Source organism: Hakea prostrata, chromosome 9 (genome assembly GCF_041222555.1).
Source record: "Hakea prostrata isolate BN-2017 chromosome 9, UWA_Hpros_2, whole genome shotgun sequence".
NCBI lineage: Eukaryota > Viridiplantae > Streptophyta > Magnoliopsida > Proteales > Proteaceae > Hakea > Hakea prostrata.
The window spans coordinates 61,263,850-61,291,308 of NC_142608.1; the positions used below are offsets into that span (position 1 = coordinate 61,263,850).

General features: G+C 43.6%; 1 pseudogene across 1 annotated transcript; it reads right to left on the bottom strand.

Annotated features, from left to right (window-relative positions):
• Nucleotides 1–18,290: 18,290 nt before the first annotated feature.
• On the bottom strand, nt 18,291–25,786 carry LOC149005988 (uncharacterized; annotated as a pseudogene). Its single transcript, XR_016169963.1, has 5 exons — nt 25,662–25,786; nt 25,064–25,125; nt 23,988–24,330; nt 21,709–23,680; nt 18,291–21,544 (listed from the first exon to the last, which is right to left on the bottom strand). The product of XR_016169963.1 is annotated as an uncharacterized LOC149005988 (transcript).
• Nucleotides 25,787–27,459: the final 1,673 nt, after the last annotated feature.

Here is a 27,459-nt window from a genome sequence, read left to right on the forward strand (position 1 = left end):
GCCCAAGCGAAAGATATCGCCCCACTGGCAGCGACCGTCAAGGCATCCAAAGGAACTCCTTTAGGAACCACAAAAAGAAAGATGGTCAGGTCAAATACATATATGAGAAATTAAGAAAAGGAAACAAAAAGCGAGGGGCTCACCGGGGGCGAAACCCCACAGTGTAGGACGGGAGTGTATTCCATAGCATATCCATGTACGGCCTAGGAATCTCCCTCGACCCTATTGATCTCCGGGACGATATACATCTCCTCAGAAGTCAAACTCGGCATTCAGCCTGTCAAGCTCCTCCCTCGTTCTCTTTTGGAAGTCACAGGTAAAAGGGACAAGAGAAGTGGACCGACAGAACAAGAAAAACTCCCTCCACTTCTTTGTGGAATGATGCGTCCAAAATCTGCTCAGCCCTTAGATCTCCTCTTGATGACCTGCAAAACGAAAGCGTCAGATGTGGCCCGACCGCGAAGGTCGGGAGTCCACCTCCGAAGGTTAAGTCAGTTGATGAACTTAATCACAAACGGCTCTGCTAGAAGCACAGAGCTAAGGAATAAAGAACTGGGAAAGGTGATCTAGATCGTAAGCCGCTAATAGCTTACGTCTATCAGTATGTATCTGAATCTGAGTCTGAGTCTCAGATCGTGTGTGTTTTCACCTCGTATGGCATCCTCCAGCACTGACTATGGTTGCACGTAGATGGTTTAAGCAACGACTCGAGATCTGGGGCAGGTCTAACTCCAAAAGAGCCCGGACGGTTTCAAAATCAATTACGCTCTGAGATTCAACTTCAATGCTTCCAACAACGAAGCCGAGTACAAGGCAGTTCTGGTAGGCCTTTGAGTTGCCCAGGCCTTCAAAGTTCGGGACTTAGAAGTGAGAAGTGATTCTTAGCTTGTTGTGAATCAAATTAAAGGGGAATATGAAGCTGAGGAAAGTCGAATGGCTAAATACATCATGAAAGTGGGGCAATGCAAAGCGGAGTTTGATCGGGTCGTATTTAAACAAATCCCCCTGAAGAAAATGAAGAAGCCAATGAGTTGTCCCAATTATCCTCAGCCAAATACAAAACCCTTGACTCAGCTGTATACATAGAAGAACTTGTCTACCCGAACATTCCTAAGCCAGAAACCATGGAGGTCGGGCAAGAGCCCAATTGGATGGACCCGATCATGTCCTACTTGAGAAATTATCAACTCCCAACCGACCAAAAAGAAGCCAGAAAAATCAGAAACCAAGCAGCAAGGTTCACCATCTTGGACGACCAACTATACAAACGCTTACTCTCTAAACCTCTTAAAATGCATTGGCCCGTCCCGAGCCAAGTGTGCCCTTGCAGAAGTTCATGAAGGGATATGTGCGGTCCACATGGGCGGTAAAGCCTTGGCACAAAAAAATTCTAAGGACGGGACTCTATTGGTTGACCATGCAATAGGAAGCCCTTGAGTACGTCCGCAAGTGTGAACAATGTCAGAAGCACACCACCGTCCTTAAAGGTTCAGCCGTACCACTATCCCCGATCTTGTGCCCGACCCCTTTTGCTATGTAGGGGATGGACATAGTCGGAATGTTACCCAAAGCCACAAGGGTCGGGAATACCTTGTCGTAGCCATTGACTATTTCACAAAATGAGCAGAGACAAAACCCATGACTTCCATTACAAAAAATCAGATGTAAATTTTTTTCAAAGAATATCTCTCGCTCCCCCTCCTTCTTTTCTTTCCCCCCCCCCCCTCCTCCGGTGTTTTTTCCCCCCCCCCCCCCCCCCTCCCTTTTTCTTTTTTTTTTTTTTTTTTTTTTTTTTTTAAAAATAAAAAAAAAAACAAAGAATAATGGTCGATACTATCGAGAGGAAGGAGATGTCAACCAATTGGAAACCCAGTCTAGGTGGTGAGGGAACAAACGGATTTGAATTTTGTCCATTTCATTAATTCAAAATAAATGAGTTGGGAAATTGACATTTAATATGGTTAATAGGATATCGTTTTTAGTTTCTAATTTTAATGAAGGCATTAAAATATTCAAACTAACGGGGGGGCAAAAAGGTACCATATTGAACACAAATACTCATCAGTAGCATACGCACAAAGTAACCAACAAGTCCAAGTCATGAACGAACGTTACTGAACGGGATAAAAAAAGAGGTTGGAAGAAGCCGGGCCATGTGGGTAGAGGAGCTCCCGAGCGTCCTATGGTCATACCGGACGACTACCCGAATACCAACAAGCAAAACACCGTTCCACCTAGCCTACGGAATAGAGGCCTTGGCCTCGGTGGAGGTCCTGGCCGGGTCAATGAGAAATCAAGCCTATGCAGAAAAGGAAAATGAGCAAGGACTCAGGATCAACCTCGATTTCCTAGAGGACATTCACAATATGGCCAACTGCAGGAATCAGAGATACCAAAAGAGAGTAGCTAAGTACTATAACTACTAAGTGAAAAACCGGAGGTATAGGTTGGGAGACTTGGTGCTATAAAGGACCGGTGTGTCAGATCCAAGGAATCAAGGAAAATCGAGCCCCCGACCTGAGAAGGGCCCTACATTGTGGACAGGGAAACAAACCCAGGAGCAGATCACCTAAAAGACCCAGAACGGGAAAACCAATTGACCAATCATGGAACTCCACCAATTTGAGGAAATTCTACCAATAATTGTACGAATCTTATGTTCAACAATAAACTCCCGCTGGCCCTGCCACCACACGAGAAGGAGCCCGGCTACAAGTCTTTTGCACCTCCCTTAAGGACTATGTACTTCTACGTACAAACATCCAGGAATCAACCGGGTCATACTTTTGCACCTCACTTGAGGACTATACTTCTACATTCAAACACCCAAAAATCAACCCAATCATACTTTTGCACCTCACTTGAGGACTAAGTGTACTTCTACGTACAACCACCTGGGAATCAACCCAGTTATATTTCTTGCACCTCATTTGAGGATTGGCACACCCCCGGACTCATACAAGGCTGACCCAACCACATACTCAGTAGATGGAAAAGACCTTGCAAATAATAGTTCAAAATGGCAGCTACACCCAAAGTTACCCTCATTCCTTCTATTGCTTCCATGGTTATAACATGGGGTGATGTCTCACATATGGATCGGGATGTTGACTGGGACATCCCTATAATTATCTATAACATGGGGTGATGTCTCAAATGTGTTGGGTCACACGTGCTTCGAGAAGTTGCTCGGGACATATCGGGGGGGAGGACAAATGATTTCTCTCATCTACCAATCCAAAGACAATGCAATTAAGGAAGAAAGAAGTTTTCATTTAATAAAAGGGGGCCGGTATCGCCTGGCTTACAAAAGTTCGAGACACAAAAAAAAAATCCTGAGTAAGATGAAAAGAAAGTACAAAAAGTTCAAGGTTGACTTGGGCTAGCAGAGGGGTCAACAGTATGGATGGGAGAAGCAGAAGGGGCAACATCTTCAGAGGGGGCGACACCTTCAAGAACAACGCCTCCCGGGATCTCCTCTTTTTCAACCTGGCACTCGAGAGTGGACTCTTGCAGAACAAGAGAATCAATAAAGTCTTCAGGATCAAGATACTCCACCAATGGCAGAACGGGAAGTCCTGTGGGACGAGGGATGCCAAGCTGATCGAACACCACCGGGTCTAGGTACAAGTGCAATTTCTCAATGTATGGGAAGGTGGTCTGCTGCAAGGCAAGCTTAAATGTCTAGTCCCTCCCTTTTCTAAAGGCAAATACTAAAAGAGCCAGCTGCAAGTTTGCAAACTAGGGAGTCTTGAAGTACTCCTCCAATACTTTTCTCTTCACATCCCCAGATGATCCCCCGAGAGATGAAGCCCCCCTCAGACACTTGACCTCCTCCTACAGATTTTGGTTTTCACCCTCCAACTGATCGAGGCAGGTGTTGGCCTTGTCCAGACTCGAAGAAGCCTTCCCGAGCTTCTTCTCAAGAGACTTAGTTTTCCCTTTATACTTGTCCCGACTCTCTTTAAGTTCAGACTTCTCCTTCCAAAGGGATTCCACCACCACCCCGGATAGCCTCAAGATCCCACTTGACCTAGTGAGAGTTGTGGTTGGCCTGCTGGCACAATTACTATGAAAGCTTTAACTCTTTTGCCCGATGGTCAGCCCGATCTGCCACCTCTGCAAAACAATGAGCCGCCCTAGCCAAGTACCTGAGAAAACAACAAGACAAAAGTTATCAGAAGCACAAGTACAAAACAAGCTCATAAAATGCAAAACTAAGGCTCACCTATAGGATCCAGGAAAAGCTCATCATCCCGGGAATCCTTTATAAATTCCCAATCAAACGGGAGGGTTGACTTCTCGATCCAGCTCTAAGAAATAGCTGGATTGGCAAAAAGGGAATCTTAGGAGGTTAAGTCCCATTACAGGACAAAAACATCCGAAGACCCGATAGAAGGACCGGCCACTGACACCCTTGCCCTTTTCTGGGGTACTACCCAAGAGGAATCCAGGACGAGGGCGCCAACCCCCTCAGAAGACTTAGAAGCAAGCCTCTTCTTGGGACTCTTTGTTGGGGGTGGGGCCCTAACGGCAGCAGCAGTGGCCAACTCGGGAGCTGGCTTCTGTTTGGATGAAGGCTTCCTAGCCCAAGGAAAGATATCGCCCCACTGGCAACGACCGTCAAGGCATCCAAAGGAACTCCTTTAGGAACTACAAAAAGAAAGATGGTCAGGTCAAATACATAAATGAGAAATGAGAAAAGGAAACAAAAAGCGAGGGGCCCACCGGGGGCGAAACCCCACAGCTGTAGGACGGGAGTGTATTCCATAGCATATCCATGTACGGCCTAGGAATCTCCCTCGACCATATTGATCTCCGGGACGATATACATCTCCTCTGAAGTCAAACTCGGCATTCAGCCTGTCAAGCTCCTCCCTCGTTCTCTTTTGGAAGTCACATGTAAAAGGGACAAGAGAAGCGGACCGACAGAACAAGAAAAACTCCCTCCAGTTCTTTGTGAAATGATGCGTCCAAAATATGCTCAGCCCTTAGATCTCCTCTTGATGACCTACAAAACGAAAGCGTCAGATGTGGCCCGACTGCGGGGGTCGGGAGTCCACCTCCGAAGGCTAAGTCAGTTGATGAACTTAATCACAAACGGCTCTGCTAGAAGCAAAGAGCTAAGGAATAAAGAATTGGGAAAGGTGATCTAGATCGTAAGCCGCTGATAGTTTACGTTTATCAGTATGCATCTGAATCTGAGTCTGAGTCTCAGATTGTGTGTGTTTTCACCTCGTATGGCAGTGAGGTTTATAAAGAGTGTACCTTCGAATCTCCTTCGTTGGATGCACTTGAGCCTTCTTCGGGTAGTCGTTAGATCTTAACAGTTAGATCCGTTGAGCAATAGACTTCTACTAGTTTGGACTAGTAGAGGACTCTTGAGATAACCTTTAGGTTATGCGACGATTATCCCTTCGATAATGATTATCCGCAGCCGTCAATTTGAGTTTGCCATCATTAGGGTAATTAACCTAATTCATAAGTTGAATTAGGGCGTGCTTGTAGCCGAATAAGTTTTCTTCCTCAGCAAGCCATCTTTTGGATCCGGTTCGCTCAGGAGCGAGTCGGTTCCCTCTGACTCGACCGGGGTCGAGGGTCGAACTAGGTATGAACCCGGCCCGATCATAATTTCTCCATATCACGAGCCCCCCAGACCAAGCGTTCGGTCGATACCGAGGGCTTGGTTTTTAACTGGGTTCTTTGTCAGGCCATAGTCTTTGCGTGTTCCATTAAATGTCATATCACATTTAATGCGGTGGTCACTTTTCCTCGAGCGTTGTGAGGGTAAGGCCACGTGTCTTATTGCAGTCGATCTGTCGTGGCTCACGTAATCCAAGCGACGGTTTCCGAACGCTTGTTTCGGATTCGTGAGTTCAAACTTTCAAAACGTCTTTTAATCTTGATCGTCGATTTAGAATCAATCTCGATCGTTCAGATTCCCGAACACTCGTGCGGGTGTTTTAAAAGCGGTTCGTTGTCTTCGTAGGTTTCATTCTTCCTGTCCGGAATTTGAACCTTTGTTGTCTGCTTCGCGCCTTCCTGCTCTCAAGCTATTGCCTCACTGAATCAGTAAGTTTACTGGTCTTTTTCTTTTTGTAGTTTACTGAAACAAATAATGGCGGATAATAGGGCTTCACTGATACCCAGTGTTAGTAATAGTAGTGGTAATGAAGCTTTTGCTTCTCCTCCTTCCGAACAGTCGGATAGTGATAACAAAACCCTAACTGTCCTCTGGCGCGAGTTTGCTGAAGTTTCTCAAAAAGGTTTAGAGAGAAAAACCGAAACTCCTTCTGTCCTCCTCGAGTCTGGATCTTCCAAGACTGCCGAGTCTTCTAGGGAGCCTCAAACTTCCAGGTCCGATGGTGGACCTGGCTCTGTTCCCTCCATTTACAAGGAGGAAACCCTTCTTTCAGCCATCCAAGATTTTAATTTTCCTTCCTCTTATCAGGTTAGGGCTCCCCATCCTGATGAGAGGGTTGATTCAACCCTTTCGGTTGAATTTTCCCTGTACATAGATGCACTAGAAAGCGGGGTTCGCTTTCCCTTTTTTAATCCTTTGTTCTCCGCAGTTCTAAATCATTGGGACATTTGTCCCGGAATGCTCCTTCCCAATAGCTGGTGTCTCATCGTCGGCTTCTTGGGTTTGTGTTTTGAACTTGGCATTACGCCATCTCTTTCTCTCTTTGTACATTTTCATGTTCTTTCTATCTCCCATCCTCCCGGATGGGTTTTTCTGTCCAAACGCAATAAGGCTGAACTTTATTGGAGGGGCAGCATCCTTGCCAAAGGAACTTGCCCTTCTAACCACAAAAGATGGCGCGAACGATATTTTTTCTGTCGAGCGCCTCCATCAGATCTTAACTTCCCGACCGCCTGGAGGCGGTGTACTTCTTCTTCCAGAATAACCGAGGCCTTCCCTTATCCAAAGAAGACGAGGCGGCCGTCAGGAAGATCAAATCCATTCCATGGTATCAAGAGATACATGGACTTGAGGTGGAGTATAACTCCATTCTTCAGTACTGGGGCCTGGCACATTGTGAGCTTCTAACCATCATCTTTTAATTTTACTGAAGTGATATGTCTTTAATTCTGACTCTTGCTCTTCTTTGCAGTGCCTCCAAGAATGAACCCCGAGAACCTACGAGTGAAGGCTGCTAGGGCCGTTGTGACAGCCGAGCAACGATCACCCAGAGCCTTGACCGTAGATCAAGAGGCTTCTGTTCCCTGTCTCGACCCCTCTTACAGGGGTATCAGGAAATATCGACCCGTGGATGATGCTTCGGGTAAAGGGAAAAAGCCAATGGTGGAGAGGTCTAATGTCTCCTCCGCCCTAACCAAAAGGAGGCATGATACAATTGATGCTTCCTCCCATAAAAAATCCAAAACTTCAACAGATTGTGAGGAGGTATTCACCCCCCCAGTGGACCCTGAAGTTGACCGACAGGGTGACTCGGGACCCTGAGAAAGCTGCAGAGTGGAGCTCCCTCAGTCTTGTTCCTTCTGATCGCCAGGAATTTGAAAACCTGGATGACGTTGCCCTTGTTAGTCAATCCACAAGGTACCGGTCTTCTTGCTTATTTATTTTTTCATAATTTCTTATAACTTCTTCTGATAATTTCCGCCTTCCCAGGAATGTTATGTTGAGCTTCTATCAACACATTGAAGCATTGAACCGGGTTGGCCGCAACAGCTCCTTGCTGCAAACCTGTGAAGAGAATTTGGCCAAAGCCAATTCTGAGATAGACCGGCTGACTGCAGCTGCCAAGGAGCTGCAAAGAAAGCATGAGGAAGAAGTGATCTCCCTCAAGGAGGCCCTTGATGCTTCGAAGGCTCGTGCCGCTGCTACCGAGCGCGAGGCCAGGAAGCAAAAAGAAGCTACCACGTTGTTTGGTGACAGGCTTGAATTTCAATGTAGGGAGAACGAAGAATATCTGAAGTGGGCGGTCCCTAGCAAGCCCGAGCATATCAAGCAAGAGCTTCGGAAGGAGTGTGTTCGGAAATACCTGAACAGCGTACCTTTCTCCGAGCTGCTAGGTGCCTACAACATCCAAGCTTATCGCTTGGGGCAAAATGACGTTTGGGAGCGAATTCTCGCATCAATTCCTGCCTTCGATACTGCTCCCTCTCGTGAGGTGTGCCATAAAGAGGTCTTCGGGAAATTAGGCATGGATCTCCCAGACTGGGTCGGGAAGAAAATGATCCTTTTCCAGCTGACCCACAATATGAGGCATATCTGGCTGACGAGCAGGCGCTTCTAGAAGAGAAGTCACAAGCCGAGTCACAAGCTGCCGCTAAAGAGGACTCTGACAATGTTATTCTTGAGGAAGGCTCTTCTCAAGATCCTGAGAAAAGTCCTCCCGACCAGGGCTCCTTGGGCAACAATGAAGGAGAGGCTTAGGGAGTCATCTTTTTTTTTCTTTGTAAAGATTGACCTCCTTGCTAATGAATATACACTCCTTTTTCATGTTGGCCTTCCCTGTCTCCTGCTGAAATCTTGTCTTGAATATCAAAATATAAATGACAAAACTTATCATTTAACTTCACATTCTTCGACGAATAATAATCTTGTAGAGATATTATGAAGATGCGTTTTGGAAAGATGCATTAATCTTCCCCACTACTTCATTTACTGCAAAGTCCACACGTTTCCCTTTTCGTATCTTCGAAGTCCAAACGTTTCCTTGCTCTGGTATACTTATAAGCCCCTTGTGTCAGTCTACACTTGTAAGCGTGGCAAGGGGATCCACGCAATCTAATCAAGAAAAGATCTCCAGATTCAGATTGCATTCAGATTGGGAAGGAAATGGTTGTGAGATCTTGCAATTTAGATTGAGATCAGATTACATTCAGATTGCCTTATAGGTTGAGATTTGGGATGATTTTATTATATTTGGGGAGATTCTATGGAGGGATATTGTAGGCAAGTAATTACTATTAATAGGGGGAAGGTAGAGTGAGTTGGTATGCTTTTGAGTTATTAGGGAAATAAGGGAGAGGGCGATTGCTCTTGGGTAGCCGTAGGTTTTCCTGCTGCTGGTTGTAGGCTATGTTCTGTTTTAGCATTTAATCCAAGTTCGTTATTATTATTACTTCTTTGTGTTGTTCTTCCATTGTTGAGTCACTCTATTTGGGTACTTAACAAATTGGTATCAGAGCCTTCACAATCCTAGGGAGCTAATGGCACTGCCTTCATTTTCTGGCGAAGGAGAAAGTCAGAGATGGATTCTAGAAGTTATGCTGTTCTGCTGGGAGAACCAAATCGAGGAAGACCAGTGGCTAGGAGTGGCGATCCAACATTTGGAAGGAGAAGCACTCGACTGGATTTATTGCAAGGACTTGATGGAATTTACCTGGACGAACTTCAAGAAGGCGTTGGTTAACGATTTCGGTAACTGGAAGGTTGCTCTGATACCAATTTGTTAAGTACCCAAATAGAGTGACTCAACAATGGAAGAACAACACAAAGAAGTAATAATAATAACGAACTTGGATTAAATGCTGAAACATAACATAGCCTACAACCAGCAGCAGGAAAACCTACGGCTACCCAAGAGCAATCGCCCTCTCCCTTATTTCCCTAATAACTCAAAAGCATACCAACTTACTCTACCTTCCCCCTATTAATAGTAATTACTTGCCTACAATATCCCTCCATAGAATCTCCCCAAATCTAATAAAATCATCCCAAATCTCAACCTATAAGGCAATCTGAATGCAATCTGATCTCAATCTGAATCGCAAGATCTCACAACCATTTCCTTCCCAATCTGAATGCAATCTGAATCTGGAGATCTTTTCTTGATTAGATTGTGTGGATCCCCTTGCCACGCTTACAAGTGTAGACTGACACAAGGGGCTTATCATATACCATTCACTGTTTCCAATGAATCGGAAATACATCCATTATTACAATGGCGATGCGACGATTGGAGGTATCCCTGCATCGGGTGCTCGCCTCCACATGTTTCCATGTGGCATCCCTCCGACCGTTAATCTTGCTTTCTGCGGATTTCGAAGCGTCATTTCGATCTCGGCCATTGGTTTTCTTTAGCTCTCAACTGTCGTCTTAATACCTGAGGCTGTTTAAAGCCTTCGTTGGTACTCTCTATTTATCCTGCTATCTGCAAGTTAGATTTGCCAAAGCGACATTCCGTCCTCCTGCTTGCTTCCGTATTCCTCGTACTCCAACAATAGCTCTATCAACTTCTGAACAAGTGAGTTTTTTGATTACTCATCTCTTTCCCCCTTCCCCCCTAGTAAAGTGCACAGTAGTAATACTTGGGGTTTAGTGAATCGGGTTTTTCATAAGTGATAGAAACTAGGGTTTTCCCTCTTTTCTTTCGTCGTTGGATATCTGTATTGATAAGGCTTTTCTGTTTATATAGTGGCTCCCAAGATTAACCCGAACTTTATCAGAGCGAAGTCTAGCAAGAAAATCGTTCCGTTGGCGGTGGTTGGGACCAGTGAGGTGGTTTCAGCTAGTGAATCCTCCAAGCGTAAGGCGACTGCTGTTGGTGAATCTTCAAGTCATGTTCCCACAGTTTCTATTGATGCCGTCCCCACGCCTCTTCTGCCCGAAGTGATCGCTCGTCTTTCTCAGGAAGATCTTGATCACTCCGTTGTTGATGGCGCTGCTGACGCCCCTGTTGCAGAGACCGTTGGTGCACCCCCGAAGGAGACTCTTCGGGCATTTGAGGCAACTATGTTGGCATCTAATGAAGGTGTGGTCCCAGTAGGTGCTGCTCCTATTTCCAATTCTAGTGCTTGTTTGGCATCCTCCTCCTCTCCTTTGGAGTTGGAGGATTTTGCCACCAGGAAGCGCCGTCGGGTGACAAGTGATGCAGCTCATCTTTCTCTTGATGTAGCTCATCCTTCTCATCCTTCGCCCGAATTAGTGTCAAACGAGTTTGACAGAGCGTTGGAATGGTGCACTGCCGCTCGAATGACTTCTGAGAGCACAGTTCTTTCCAAACTTCCAGATGAAGTCTTTATGAAGTCTCTGGTGATGTAAGTTTTTCTTCATTATCTTTTGATTCTGAATATTACTCTTCTGCTCCTTTTTAACTCGGAAGTTGTTTGCAGGAGTCTTACTGGTAACTTCCATAACCAAGTGGAAGCAGCCTCTAGGCTCAATAGGTTGAGCAATGAAGTTTCCAGGCTTCGGGAAATCTCTGAAGCTAAAGATGCTGAGATTGCTCGCCTTAGGAAACTAGCTTGGGAGGTTGCAGGAGAAAAGAATTCGGTGATCGATCGTCTTCAGTCGGACTTGGATGATGCCAGGGAGAAGATCTGGCAACTGGAGGGAGGAGTTGGAAAGTCAGGAGCCAAAGGATCTGAAACGTTACCCCAAAGGCAAGCTGTCGTTCCTTTGCCCGAATCCCTTCCAACTGATGTTCGCAGAGCCTGCGTCTTCAAGTATTTACACAGTAAGCCCTTTGTTGATATGCTGAATGCTTATAACTTGCAGGCGTACCGGGATGGTGAGAACGAAGTATGGGAATTAATATTAAGGAAGGATCCTGCCTTTGATACGACTCCCTACAGTGCTGTTTGCCATCCTGAAGTATTTACCAAACTGGGCCTTCCTCCTCCTGACTGGACCAAAAATAAGATTGATCCTCTGCCTTCTGATCCAGATATTATGCATTATCTGGAAGACTCTCCTGTTTACTCTCCCTTGGAAGGATTCAATTATGACGAGCTCGCTTTGAATGCAAGTTTGGTCGAAGACCATACTTCTCCTGGACAAGCTGGACAAAGAGTATGAAATTGCGGAGGATTTTATACATTCTGAAATGTTTTTTGTAATCCTCATTTCTCCTCTTCTTTTCCTTGAATCCATACCAATGGTTGACTCATGTGTTTGTTCTAGCAAAGTTGTGCCGATCTTATATGACTTCTTAATGATCACCGATGATGACTTTCTTTTTTGACCGAAGATTGTATCCAGCTCTTGTAATCTTATGTTTTGATACTGGCCTCTTTCGATCTTTTGAAGAAATAAGAAAATAACTTCATCTTGAACTTTGCTAGCCACTTGAATTGCTGTTGCATTAGGTCTTATTTGTTTGAAACAATGCCTTTACTTAAAGATTTCCGGAGAAATACAATAAGTCTGAGAAGGAACTCACTCGGGTTTTAAACCGATGCCTTTACTTAAGGATTTCCGGAGAAATACAATAAGTCTGAGAAGGAACTCACTCGGGTTTTAAACCGATGCCTTTACTTAAGGATAATTCAAAAATTCAATAAGTCTTGAAGGAACTTACTCGGGTTTCAAACCGACGCCTTGCAGAAGGAACTCACTCGGATTTTCATCCGATGCCTTGACTTAAGAAATTCCGAAAAATTTTCATAAGTGTTGAAGGACCCACACGGATTTTCATCCGATGCCTTACAGTTGGATCTTGTTCTTGAATGTGGTGTATGATGCCCTCCAATCAAAAGATAATTTGTTAAAAGCCAAAAATTGCATTGATTGAGTTGAAAATGTTTACATCGCGAACAAAATTGAAATCATCATCAAGGATAAAACTTTTTGAGATGCCTGGCATTCCACGAACGATCCAACTCTTTCTGGGTGTTGATGTTCTACAGCCTGTAAGCTCCTGAACCAACTGGTTTTACAACCATATAAGGTCCTTCCCAGGAAGGGTCCAATTTTCTTTGGTGACGTGGGTCGGAAGCTAAGGTGTTTCTCAACACCAAATCTCCGGCTAAGTACCGACGATTCTTCACTCGAGTATTATAATGAGACGCTATCCTTCTTTGATAATGTTGAGTTCGTGCTATTGCCTTTGCCTGAACTTCGTCCAACAGATCAAGACTATCAAGCAGTCCTTGCTCATTTGCTTTTTCCTCGAACTCTCGATCCCGTAATGTCCCCGCCATTATCTCCACTGGTGCCAATGCTTCGGATCCATATGCCAACCTGAATGGAGTTTCTCCTGTGGGTGTTCGAACCGTAGTTCTATAGGCCCACAATGACGTTATGAAGTTCTTCGACCCAAGAAGCCTTGTCAGCTTCGAGTCTTCTCTTTATTCCTTCCAGTAGCGTTCGGTTAGTAACCTCTACTTGTCCATTGCTCTGGGGGTATGCCATTGAGGACATACGATGCTCGATCATATATGTTCCGCATAATTGTTCAAATTGCGGACAGTCGAACTGAGTACCATTGTCAGTTATGATAATCTTTGGAATCCCAAAACGATATATGATTGACTCGAGCACGAATTTCTCCACTTTTTCTCTCGAATTGTTGCCGCATTACCGCTTCAACCCATTTCGTGAAGTAATCAATTGCTACTATCAGATATTCCCGTCCGCCTGACGCTTTGGTGAATTTGCCCATGATATCAATTCCCCACATCGCAAAGGAAATGGGATCTAGAATTGAAGTCATGGTTTCCGCCAGGCGCTTCGATACTGTAGCATGAATTTGACAGTTGCCACATCGACGAACATACTCCATAGCAGCCTCTTGGACCTTAGGCCAATATAACCCAAGTCTTAGAATTTTGTGGGCCAGGGCTCGTCCACCCATGTGAGCCCCACAAATTCCTTTATGAACCTCAGCCAAAACCGACTTTGCTCCTTCGGGGCCTATACATCTCATAAGGGGTCCAGAATAAGATCTTTTATATAGTCTCCCATTCTGAATGACAAATCTGGCTGATCGTATCTTGATCAACCTTGCCTATTTCAGATCCTCAGGTAATTTGTCATCTCTCAGATACTCGATTATCGGATCCATCCAGCAACGCTCTACTTCAATATAAGAAATTTCTTTCTCATGATAACTTGGAAAAGTTATCTCTTCAATATAGACCGAAGGGTCTAGATTCTTTTCTTTGGCATTGGCTAGTCGGGATAGCTCATCTGCCACTGAATTTTCATTCCTCGAAATCTGAGATATCTTCAAATTCCGAATTTGGTTTTGAAATGCCTGCACTATCTTTTGATATTTCTGCAAGCGTGGTTCTTTAATACCGTACTCCCCCTGGACTTGGTTAACAATAAGTTGAGAGTCACTATAAATAGTAACATCTGCGATAGATAACGCTTTTGACAACTGAAGTCCAGCTATCAGAGCCTCATATTCTGCTTCGTTATTACTTGCTTCAAATGCAAATCTCAAAGCATATCGAATAATAAATCCTGCTGGACTTTTCAATAGAATTCCAGCTCCTGCTCCATCTTTATTACTCGAACCATCCACATATACCTCCCAAATGGTTGGTATAATGGGATCCTTAACGGTGGATTCCACCGGTGCAGTAGTTTCTACTACAAAATCGGCTAGCGCCTGAGCCTTGATTGCGGTTCTGGGCTTAAAGCTCACTTGGAACTCGCTGAGTTCAACCGACCAGGACACCATCCTTCCAGATAAATCAGGTTTATTAAGAACTTTACTGAGAGGAAAAGTTGTAAATACCTCAATTGGATGAGCCTAAAAATATGGCCTTAGCTTCCTGGCGGCCATCATGAAAGCCAGAGCCTACTTCTCAATCTGCGAATATCGTGTCTCCGCATCTAGCAATACGTGGCTCACATAGTAAATCGGCCACTGTTTTTTATCTTTCTCACGAACAAGTACCGCACTGACCGCTGAAAGGGACTTCGCTAGATATAGCTGTAATATTTCCCCCTTCTCTGGTCGGGACAAGATTGGCGGTTGTCCGAGTGCTTCTTTTAACTCCTCGAAAGCTTTCTGGCATTCTTCAGTCCATTTTGCCTCCTTGTTACCCCTCAAATCTTTGAGTGCCTTGAAGAATGGCAAACACTTTTCTCCGGACTTGGAGATGAATCGATTCAAAGCGGCAACTCTCCCCGTTAAACACCGCACATCACGAACAGTTTTGGGAGCCTCCATATTAATCAGAGCCTGTATTTTGGCAGGATTAGCCTCAATACCTCTCTGTGACACCATGAAGCCCAAGAATTTGCCCGAGGAAACTCCTAAGGAGCACTTTTCTGGATTAAGCTTCATTTGATATTTTCGCAAAGATCGAGAATACCTCAGTCAAATCTGCAATATGATTTGCTTTTGTAAAGCTCTTCACTAGCATGTCGTCAACATAAGCTTCAACATTCTTTCCTATCAAATCTTTAAAAATCTTGTTGACGGCCCTCTGATATGTTGCTCCTGCGTTCTTCAGGCCAAATGGCATGACTTTATAGTAGTAGCTTTCACGATCAGTCATGAAAGCCGTAAACTTCTCATCTTCCTTATTCATAAGGATCTGATTATACCCTGAGTAGGCGTCCATGAAACTTAGAGTTTCATATCCCGCAGTCGCATCTATCAAAAGGTCAATCCGAGGTAACGGATAGCAATCTTTAGGGCAAGCTTTGTTGAGATCTGTGTAATCTGTACACATTCTCCACTTCCCATTCGCCTTTTTTACCATTACCACGTTAGCTAACCAAGTTGGGCATTCAATTGGTTCTATGAAACCAGAATTCTTCAATTTTTCAACCTCGCCCCGAACGGCTTCATACTTTTCAATGGAGAAATTTCTCCTTTTCTGTATCACTGGTTTCAACTTCGGATCTATCCAGAGTTTAGGCTTTGCGACAGCCCGATCGATTCTTGGCATGTCTTCAGCAGACCATGCAAATATGTCTTTATTCTGTTGAAGAAATAACTTCAACTCATCTTTGAATTTCTCCAGCTGTTCAGACCCCATATAAGTAATCTTCTACTCATCCTCGGTACACAGCTGGATTTGCTCCAGCTTCTCCACTGGTTCGGGCCTTTGCATCTCTGCCTCTTCCCGATCGTCTCGAACTTCTATAGGTAGGGCAGTCACCTTCCTCGGGCCCTCCTTGTCTTTTAAATAGGCAACGTAACATTGCCGAGAGATCCTCTGGTCAGATGAAACTTGACCAATTCCCATATCAGTCGGGAATTTTATCTTCAAGTGTTTTCTCGAAACAATAGCACCTATCTTGGATAAAGATGGTCGCCCGAGGATAACATTGTAAGCTGGCAGTTCCCGAACCACCAAAAAATTGATTCGGACGGTTGTTTCCTTAGGAAAACTTCCAATAGATAAGTCCAATTGGACAGATCCTTCCGCCACAGCAGACGACCCTGCAAAACCATATAGATGCGTGGATGAAGGCTCCATCAAGTCCTCATCCACCTTCAGTTTTTGATACACTTCATAAGAAATCAGGTTAGCTGCAGACCCTATATCAACCAAAACTCTATGCACTTCCCGACGTGCAATCTCTACCTTGATGACTATGGCGTCATCATGAGGTAAACAAACGCCTCTTTCATCCTCCTCGCCAAAGGTGATAGAATCTTCACCATTCAGCTTCTTTCGCTTCTGCGTCTCTCCGGTTCCGACAAATTTGGATTTTGTCTTCAAACTGCGGAGTGATTCGGGCTCTGGTCCTCCGAAAATGGTAAGGATAGGTGACCGAGTAGTTTCAGTCACCTCCTTGCCCTTTTTAGACCTCGGAGCCTCCCTCGATCGTTCTGAACTAACCGAACGATCCCTTTTAGGAGCAGCCGCGCGTGGCTCACGTGGCTCCTCCGTCCTTCTGCTAACAAAATTGGACAAGTGTCCCTGAGATATTAATCTCTCAATATCTGCTTTCAGATGACGACAGTCATTTGTATAATGACCATAGTCCTTGTGGAATCGGCAATATTTTTCTCGATCCCCAGGCTTCAAAAGAATTTTAGGTGGCCACTTCAAAATATTTTTTCTTTTGATGATAATTAGAATATCAGCCCGAGGAACATTCAATGGAGTATATTCACTTTTACCGGGAGATCTCTGGCGCCAAGTCTGAGATTTTCCAACCCGATCACGGACATTTTTCTTTGGCTTTTGCTTCTGCTCAGGAGCCTTCTGTTCCTTATTGGAGACTTTATTATCTCCTTGGCGCGCATCTAGAATCTCCATAACTTCGGCCTGCTTCTGGCATCTCTGTACCAACTCAGCATAAGTTGCAGGCATATCCTGTAGTAATAACTCCAGGAGTTTCCGATTAATGAGTCCCGTGAATAGAGCAGTTTTGGCTACTTGCTCATCCAAATTTTCTATCTCCATCGTTACTTTGTTGAATCTTTTCAGAAACTCTCTGATTGATTCGTTTTTTCCTTGTCTGACAGTAAACAAGGTTTCTTCCGTTTTCTTGACCTGTATCCCACTCTGGAATCGCCCTATGAATTTGCGCGCCAATTCATCAAAGTTTACGACCCTTCCAAAGGGGAGGTTCGAAAACCACTTTTGTGCTGCTCCGGTTAAAGATGAACCAAAAACCCTGTATAAAATTTCAAAATAATTACCTAAAACTGCCATGGTCTGTTGATAATAGCCAATGTGAGCTGTTGGATCTCCGGAGCCATCGAATGTAGAAAAGGTAGGCAAACGGAAGTTATGGGGAAACTGATATCCCGCAATTGGCTCGGCAAAGGGGGTCTTCCGAATGACTGAGTAAATATCCTCGCTATCCTTCCCTTAGCCAACCGCCTCAATTTCCGATTGATGTTGGCCAATTCCTGACCAATCTGGGTCAGGTGATCTTCAGCGATATGATCACGACCTCGATTAACACGATCATCACGTGCTATTCGATCATCACGAACGGTTCTTCTGACAGTTGGTGAGTGAGTTCTTACCCCTGTATCCAACCTTGTATTTGAATCAGTTGTACTCTCTTGCGGTCTTTCGAACCGATCGTCTCGCCTAGGTTGATCGTCAATTCTCCTAGGTCCTCGGTCTCCTTCACGAAAATTCTGACCGATATTCCGGTCTTCAGCCAATCTTTGATCACGTGGCAACGCACGTCTCCCTGAATCGCGTTGATCAGGTTCTTGTGGTAAAACCACTTGTCTGGTGAAGCATGCGGAGTGATTAGCTCACCTCCAAGAGTTGAATCTTTACCTGATTCAATTGATCTTGGAATGTATCAGGAGGATTACGTCCTCCCTGACCACCATCTACCTCGATAGGATTTTGGCTTCCCAGGGAATATCTAGATTATTCGCTCCAGGGATCTGAACACCGGAATCGCGCTGTGCAGCAGCTGCTGCTGATCTAGTCACCATGGCTTTTCAAGTCTTTTCCCACAGACGGCGCCAAATGATGCGTCCAAAATCTGCTCAGCCCTTATATCTCCTCTTAATGACCTGCAAAACGAAAGTTTCAGATGTGGCCCGACCGCGGGGGTCGGGAGTCCACCTCCGAAGGCTAAATCAGTTGATGAACTTAATCACAAACGGCTCTCGCTGAGAAGCACGAGCTAAGGAATAAAGAACGGGAAAGGTGATCTAGATCGTAAGCCGCTGATAGTTTACGTCTATCAGTATGTATCTGAATCTGAGTCTGAGTCTCAGATTGTGTGTGTTTTCACCTCGTATGGCAGTGAGGTTTATATAGAGTGTACCTTCGAATCTCCTTCGTTGGATGCACTTGAGCCTTCTTCGGGTAGTAATTAGATCTTAACAGCTAGATCCGTTGAGCAATAGACTTCTACTAGTTTGGACTAGTAGAGGACTCCTGAGATAACCTTTAGGTTATGCGATGATTATCCCTTCGATAATGATTATCCGCAGCCGTCAATTTGAGTCTGCCATCATTAGGGTAATTAACCTAATTCATAAGTTGAATTAGGGCGTGCTTGTAGCTGAATAAGTTTTCTTCCTCAGCAAACCATCTTCTAGATCCGGTTCGCTCAGGAGCGAGTCGGTTCCCTCTGACTCGACCGGGGTCGGTCGAGGGTCGAACCAGGTATAAACTCGGTCCGATCATAATTCTCCATATCAGTGGTGGACAGGAGGGTGTCGTGCTCAATAAAGTTGCCCTAGAACTCGAGCATTAAGGAAGGCCTCTTGGCCAAATAGTACCAACCTTGTTGCGAGTGAGGACAAAGCATAAAAAAGTAATGAAAGAGACGAAAGGTCGGGACGATGCCCAGATTACCACAAAAGCCTACAAAACCTATGACATTACGCCAACTATTTGGGCTCAGGTTGGCCGGGCAGATGTCGAAATGATCAAGGACTTCAACGAAAAGAGGATGGAGAGAAAGCCATAGCCCCCCAATGAAAGCATCAAAGTAAACAGAGAAACATCCCTCGGGCAAGCGATTAGCCTGATCATCCTTAGTCAGGAGAAAGACCTCATATCCATTGGGAATTTTAAAATAGGAGAGAAACCAAATCAAATCCGTAGGAGTGAGGGTGCACAGATAGAAGTCGGGACCCGAAGTACTCTGGACATAGTCAACATGCCACGGAGTACGAGGCTCGCTTTGGGCCCGAGCCAAGGCAGCAGCACTTAGCCTCTTCCTATCAAGTTTAGGAGGGTAAGGGCCATAAGACCCGCTCGGGCATTGGAATGGAGGATGAGGAACAAAGGCTTTGGTTCGAGAAGAAGGGCCGGCTTGGGAAGAAGCAGTAATGGAGGGGCCAGCCTGGGAAGAAGTACCAGAGGGACCAGCACGAGAAAAGTATTGCTAGGAAGAGAGGTAGAAGGGAACTCGAACTCATCCTCAGAATCGGAGGCAGCCCAACAAATCATATCAGGATCCTCCTCAATCTGTACTGACAAGGGACCCACCTGATTACCCTACTGAGAAAGGGATTTCACTAGCCTAAGGACCTCAACATATTCTGATGGATAGTCGTCGTCAGGACTATATCTGGGAGATCGTTCGGATAAGTCCTCAGAGGATTGCTTGTGCAAATCCTTAAAGCGATCCTCTGTGAGGTTGATAGCTCCCGTTTGATCCCTATCACCCTATCTTCCATAGCACTCCCAGGCAGGATGAGTTTTCTTTCTCGGGTTCTTGCCAGACCAAACTTAAATCTATGATCAGGACCTAAACCACGTTTCTTACTCATAATGGAACAAAACTTACTGATCCGGAGAAGGCGCGAAAGCAAACGAAGGCAAAGTAAGACCGGGAACTTAGGGAGGCAACGAAAGCTATGTGCGAAGTACTTACAACAGAGAAATGACGGGGGTATTTATACCTCCGGAAGAAGTGGAAACGATCTTGATAGAACCGACGAAAAGTGATGCAATCAACAATCAGGATCGCGAGACGATTGAGTTACTCGGAGGAGCCATTATGACTAACCGTCCCGTCAGGTGACATGTAACCACACGACTGGGGCTGATTCTTAAGGAGCTCAACAGCCACATATCCATTAAATGGGTAGGAATAATAGTATCGGTCACTTTCCCGACAAGGACTATCCCGCCCGATGATAACCACCATCGCGCGGGCTAGGGGGCGAGTGTTACGAATGAGATGCACACATGTGGACTCACACATGTACGGGGTCGGTATATCACCCGGCCGTTCACTTGACTTACTGGTCGGGACACTCCCCAATTAAGTAAGACCAATAAGGAATGCCGCATTCACACTAAGGCAAAAAAGAAACATCAATACGAATGGAAACTCCCAGCCAGAAGTCCCTCCCAAAGCGGCTGGGCAAGCAGGTATGCGGGACTCTGTCGGTTCTAAGAATAACCCACACACTATTTATCAAGGTCCCAATCCTTCAATAAGGACACGAACATTTTCTGGGTAATCTCTAAGCAAACTTCGCTCATATCCTAATCTGATCCCCGACTGACTTAGCCATCGAGGGCGGTTGCCCGACATCTTAGCCCGGCCCTCATCTAAGTTCTTTTGTAGGTTTCATCATCTTCCTCTCGAGACCTTGACTGAGAATTAATCCACTTTATTCGGGACCAAGATCAGATCTGAGATGCAACATGAACAAAATTGCAAATAATAGGATAAGAAGAAAGATGGAGGATATCCACCACTCGAAACCTCAGAAGAGTCTTCAGTAGTTCAGCCTGTGACAGCAATATCTTAATGAGCATCTGTGAGTTTGTCAAACATTACCAAAATGCAAATAAAGATCATAAGCTAAAAATCAGACTGCCAGACAAACACAAAACAAATATGAAATCAATCAATGTTATAGTTCCCAAGATCAATATATGCAATAGCCAATAGGTATGCAAAAGATGTTTTTCCAACATTTTTCTCTTAGGCGCTATGATTTGATTGGTCTTGATCCTTGATCAGTTGAACATATATACAAGTTTGATTCAGTGTTAGTGGTACCTGTAATTTGAAATCAATGTTGTAAACTATTTTCTACTTAGAAACTCAAAGGATTCACTGGGATCCCCATTGATGTCATTAGGGCCTACTTCACTAATTCCCACTGCTCCTCTTCTATGTTCAAATTGCTATATCTATTCGAACAAATAAGCAAGACAATGACAAAAGTAATATCAATTGGAGAATTTTACTAGCTGCAAGAAATAAAGAGAGCCATGAGAGAAAAATAGGGTTTTCATTTTCATTACTAAAATGAAAACGTTAAGAGGGTTTTTTTTTTTTTTTTTTTTTTTTTTTTGGGGGGTGGTGGGTAGAGAAAAATCACATACTCTATCTTGGCAGCCTGGTGGCATCCCTTTTGATCTACAATATGATGAATCTTGGCCATTTCAGAGCTTTCTGATTCTCCAGAAATTTCGCCTTTTCCTTCATCAACAAATTAGCAACTGGGTTAGCATGATGCAGTGAGATCTTCCATTCAATTTCATGTAAGTATCCCTAAATATTCAACCATTTTTCTAACACAAACCATGTAACTTTACGATTCCAAAACAAAATGACAGCAGAAAACTCCATTTGATTGGATTTACCTCCAATCTTCATGCAACTTCAGGACACACTCCAAATCTGATAACACTTCTTCCATAGAGGGTCGGTCGTTACCCTTCCTGTAAATGCATTTCTCTATGATTTCCTTAAATAATTCCATTGATTCAGGACAGTACTTTCCTTCAAGCCATCGGTCCACAACGAGGGGTAGCAAGACTACTCTAGCAAATTCATTTGTCGATGCGCCCCAGCTAAACGTGCTCAAGATCCTGTTTTTAAAAGGTGCCTTACCACAGACAACCTCAAGCAGTACTACGCCAAAAGCGTAAACATCTGACTTGTCACTGAGTATCCCAGTTTTAACATATTCTGGATCAGTATATCCAAGGGTTCCCTTCAAAGTATCAATACACACAGCATCATGAGTATTATCCAATGTTCCTTCAAATATTACTGAGATTCCGAAATCTGCTATTTTAGCTACAAACTTGTCATCTAATAGTATGTTATCTGTCTTAACATCCCTATGGATTACTTTCATCTCCGATGAGCCTGTGTGGAGGTAGTGAAGCCCTTGTGCAACAGCTAAGCAAATCTCTAATCTCTCCTTCCATGTCAATTGTGGGAGTAGGTTACTCTTATACTTACTCTGCTCGAGATACTGGCAAAGATTCCCCTTTACCATATACTCATACACCGAAATCATCTTATCATTTTCCTCTCAGAACCCAATTAATGAAACCAAATGGTTATGCCTGAGCTTCGATAAAATGGTAATTTCTTTCAAAAATTCTTCCCTGCATTGTCCATATTGTTGCCTCAGATTAGCAACCTTGATGGCTACCCACAGACTTTCTCTTTTCAGAAAACCCTTGTAAACTGTGCTAGACCCACCCCCTCCGATCCTGAGTGATGCATCAAAGTTATCTGTTGCAGCTATAATCTCTCCTAATGTGAACCTAATTGGCTTGTTACATGATTCGTCCTCATTCTCTACTCTGTTTGTTACTGTTTCATTTTGCAGTTTTTCTGTTGTGAAACCGTCATGAATTCTCTCTATGGACAGGGAGCCATTTGGATCTAGACATCATGTAAAGACTTGAGTTACCACAGTAACAGGGTAGTTGAATCCAATGGTTCTTTGAAATAGAGGTTGACGACCAAGGGAATTCTCTTCCATATGGCCTTACGCTTATGTTTTCTCGTTGTCTGCGTAAAGATGCAAGCCTGTAGATAGAAGCTTTTCCAGCTTTCAATTTTTGCAGTGTAATTTTCCACTCTTCTTTGCTGCTAATATCGGATAAATAACATCCCAACATCTCTAGAGTTGAAGGCAGCCCTCTTGAATAACTTACAACATCATGTGAAAGTTGCATATACTCTGCAGGAGGTTCAATCGTCGAGAAGGCATGCAAACTAAACAACTGGAGAGATTCCTCGTGGTTGAGCTCTTTAAGCAAACAGATTTTGTCTTTATTGACTTTGACCACATTCAAGATGTGTTCTTCTCTAGTAGTTATTATAACCCGACTTCCTTGACCAAACCAATTCGCCTCACCAGCTAAAGCATCTAGCTGTTCTTTACTGTCAACACCATCAAGAACAAGAAGAACATTTTCTTTACGAAGTCTTTGTTCTATCATTGTTTTCCCTCTATGAAGATCAACAATGTCGAAATCTGTTTTGAACAAGTCTTTAAGAAGACGCTTCTGCAAATAAGCAAGGCCATTGCATTCCATTGCTTGTCTGTTGACGTCTGAAATAAAACTTTGCCTATTGAAATGTGAATGGATGCGATTATAGATAGCCTTAGCAATGGTTGTCTTGCCTATGCCACAGAGGCCACAGATTCCTATGAACTGAACATCTTGAGAACCAATACTTAATAAAGATAAGAAATCCTGTACACGAGAACTCACACCAATTGGGCATTTACATTCAGCCAAGTACGTGGTACTAACTAGCACATCTGAAACCCTTTTAACAACTAATTCAACAATCTCTGCTTGATTCCTGTAACAATTTAATGTAGAAAATAAAAAAATAAAAAAACCAAAAATATGGAACTGCTAGAATAGCAAAATATATAGAACCTAAAGAATTTGGAGATATGCATTATTATACATGAAGTGGGGATCTACAGGTTAGGCATGAATCTCATCGGAGTGATAAAAGAGCTTCCAGATAACTAATTACTTCATTTCAGCACTAACTTGACTTTGAGAGGGAAAATTGAATCTTTATGATCAAACAACAAACAGCGTGAAAATTTGCTGAAGATACTTACAATAGGTTTGAGTTTTATGAGATTGAGACTTACTTGTTCTTCTCAACAACTTTTCCTTTCAAATTTCCAATTGCTTTCAAAGCTTTCCTCCAACTATCTACGATTTGAGGTTCAAAATTCCTCTCGTGATCCCTAAATGCTTCTTCAAAACTCCCAGTCTGATTCCGAACATGCGAGGGTTCAACATCGAAGAATATGGGCAACACCAGTTGACCATTGGATATGTGACATTTATGAATTTGAGCAAGCTCCAGCAAACACCATTTGCTCTCCGCGTATCTTTGAGAGAAAACAGGGATTGAGATTTTGGACTGATCGATTGCTCTAAGACAGGCCGGTCCAATATATGTAAAAGAAAGTTTTCCCAACTTTTTCTCTTAGGCACCATGATTTGATTAGTCCTGATTCTTGATCAGTAGAACATATATAGAAGTTTGATTCTCAGTGCTAGTGGTATCTGCAGTCAATTTGAAATCAACCTTGTAAAATATTTTTTTTTTAGAGACTCAAAGGATTCACTGAGATCCCCATTGATGTCTCAAGGGCTTTTCTTCACTACTTCCCACACTCCTCTTCATGTGCTTGTGCATATTCCCAAATGGCGCGTTGACTGTAAAATCAGTCGGAGAATCTCCCGGAAAAAGGGGGGTGAAAATAGGGGTTCTTTTTCATTATTAAACTGAAAAAGCTCCAACAGTAAGAAAACAAAAGGAAAATAAGCTATACAATCTCTCCAGCTGAGGACAAGAGAAAAATCACATACAATATCTTGGCAGCATAGCAGCATCCCTATAGATCTCCAATATGATAAATCTTGGCCATTTCTGAGCTTGCTGATTGTCCTGAGATTTCACCATTGCCTTCATCAACAAATTGGCAACCGGGTTAGCATAATGAAGTGAGAGATCTTCCATTCAATTTCATGCAAGTATCCCTAAATATTCTAACATTTTTGAAACACAAACCATGTAACTTTACTATTTCTGAAATAAAATGACAGCAGCAACCGACTTCATTGGATTGTATTTACCTTAATCTTAGCCAAGCTTCATGCAACTTCAAGAAACGCTCCAAATCTGATAACATTTCCTCCATAGAGGGGTCATTACCCTCCTTGCGAATGCATTTCTGTATGATCTCCCTAAATAACTCCACTGATTCAGGACAGTACCTTCAAACCATCGGTCCACAACAAGGGGTAGCAAGACTACTCTAGCCAATTCCCATGCGGGTGAGCCATAGCTAAACGTGCTCAAGATCCTGTTTTTAGAAGGTGCCTCACCCCAAACAACCTCAAGCGGTACTATGCCAAAAGAGTAAACATCAAACTAGTCAGTGAGTGTCCCAGACTTGACATATTCTAGATCAGTATATCCACGGGTTCCCTTCGAAATACCAATACACACAGCATCATGAGTGTCACACCCCACCCAGTCAAATCAGGACTCACCCGAATACCCGTGGGGGTGATAACACTATAGCATCAGGTTTATAGTCAACCCATAACAATAATACAACATAGCATAATCCAAGAGCAGAGAAGGGAATTAAAGTATTAAATCTCTAAGTCAGATTGTTATTACAGTCATCCTCAAATCATTTCTCAAGTCAGTCAGAATCATATCAAAGTTTAAAATAAGGAATTGTTCAACAAGGGAAGTCTAAATGCTATTGAGGAGAAGTCAAGAATCTAAGTAGTGCCCCTACCTAACAGATAAGTATAGAACAAAACTAATAGCAACTAACACAGCTACTTCCTCCCATGATATCTCCATAGTCTCAAAAGGGCTGGACTCCGTAGGCACAATCTGAACAAGAACACGACTCTCCATGTATCTTTGTGTCCTCTCCCGTCGGTCCCTCGTGGGACTCAACCGGCAGTGAACCCTCTAGGTAAAAGGAGTCATCATAATCTGTAGTAGAATCTTAAAAAAAATACACGTAAAAGGATGAGTTCCACAGAGCTCAGTAAGGTCAACATAATCACACATCGCACAACAGTTACACGCATTTATATACAATATAATTATAATGAAATAATGAATGATGATGATGCAAATATGATCCTAGACTCTAACGAATGAAGTCTCCATGGTTGATACGCATTAAGTTACAACACCAGCCTCCTCTGGCTGGTCTCGTCACTCTCCCTCACGGCACTCAAGCACGTCTTTTGGGTTCCCCGTGGCAATTGGGTCAGGTCACATCATACCGTGGTTGGGGTTTAGATCACCACTCTCTCTCCAACAACTGGTTAAAAACTGGCGTGTATTAAGGATAAATTTAGTCCAAATGCAAGGTCAACTATGTCTTGTGCTACATGTGTTCCGGATACCTTCCCTCATGCCTAGTACCCTTTTGGTCCACGTATCTTTCCCACCTAGGAATGCTATTCCTCACACAACTCAAGCCGTCTTTTAAACTACCATTCTTTCACCCTATGGTCATCCACATATGTTGGGGCAGATGTCTCTCATGTCTCCTCACGGCACTCAAGCCATCTTTTGCACACCCCATGAGTCCAACCCTAACATATGCAACTCGACCACTACATAATCACAGTGGGCCTGCAAAATGCTCACAGGCCCCAGCCATTGCCATCACGAGTCACTCAGCTTCAATACCCCTGCCAAAAGGATAGTAGCACTCAATCTGGTTTACTAGCCAAACACCTCTAGACACTTAACTACCATGCACCTAGTGAATCTATATAGATGCATAGACACCAAAGGTAATGGGTGAACCCACAATCTCGAGTTCATATAAGTACATAAATAAATAGCAATCTAGCACCAAACTCCAACACATCACATTCACAACACCATTTGAATGAATTAGAATAGTAACACGAACATAGATACCAAAGAATAGTAGCATAACATAAACCAAATTACCTTTCATTCCTGCAAAGTCTCACGTAGTTCATAAGAAAATAATTGACATTTGAAATAATAAAAAGTATAATCAAATTAAATGCATAATGTACGATGTTGTCTCCCACACAATATAATAACAAGCAATAAAATCAAATTTAATAAACGATACATGAAAATGCATCACTCACCTATAAGCGACAATAATAAACTCCAATATCTAAGAATTCCACAAATTTGAGAGTGCAAATGACCCAAAATAACCCTAGAAAACATGTAGATCAAATTAGGTATTAATCAGGAATCGACCGGACATCAAACAAGGCAATCTACACATCCAGACCGGGGGGCAGCAAGATAGGCCTGCCAAGGCCGGTCGACTGCCCCTAGGGTTGCGACCAAAAGTGCTCAATTTCAAGCTCTTCTCGAAATTCACTAAATTGGTGGTTTTTGGCACCTCAATGGGACACTAGTATTATCCCAAAAACAACTTCCAAACATCTCAATTAGTCCCAAATTAGCTCTCAGAGAGTCGCCCGTGGGCATCTCAAAGAAGTTCGATCGGTCTTAAACAGGAGCAACGAGACCAACAAACACTCAATAAAGACTAAGAGGCATAAAGGGGACTTCAA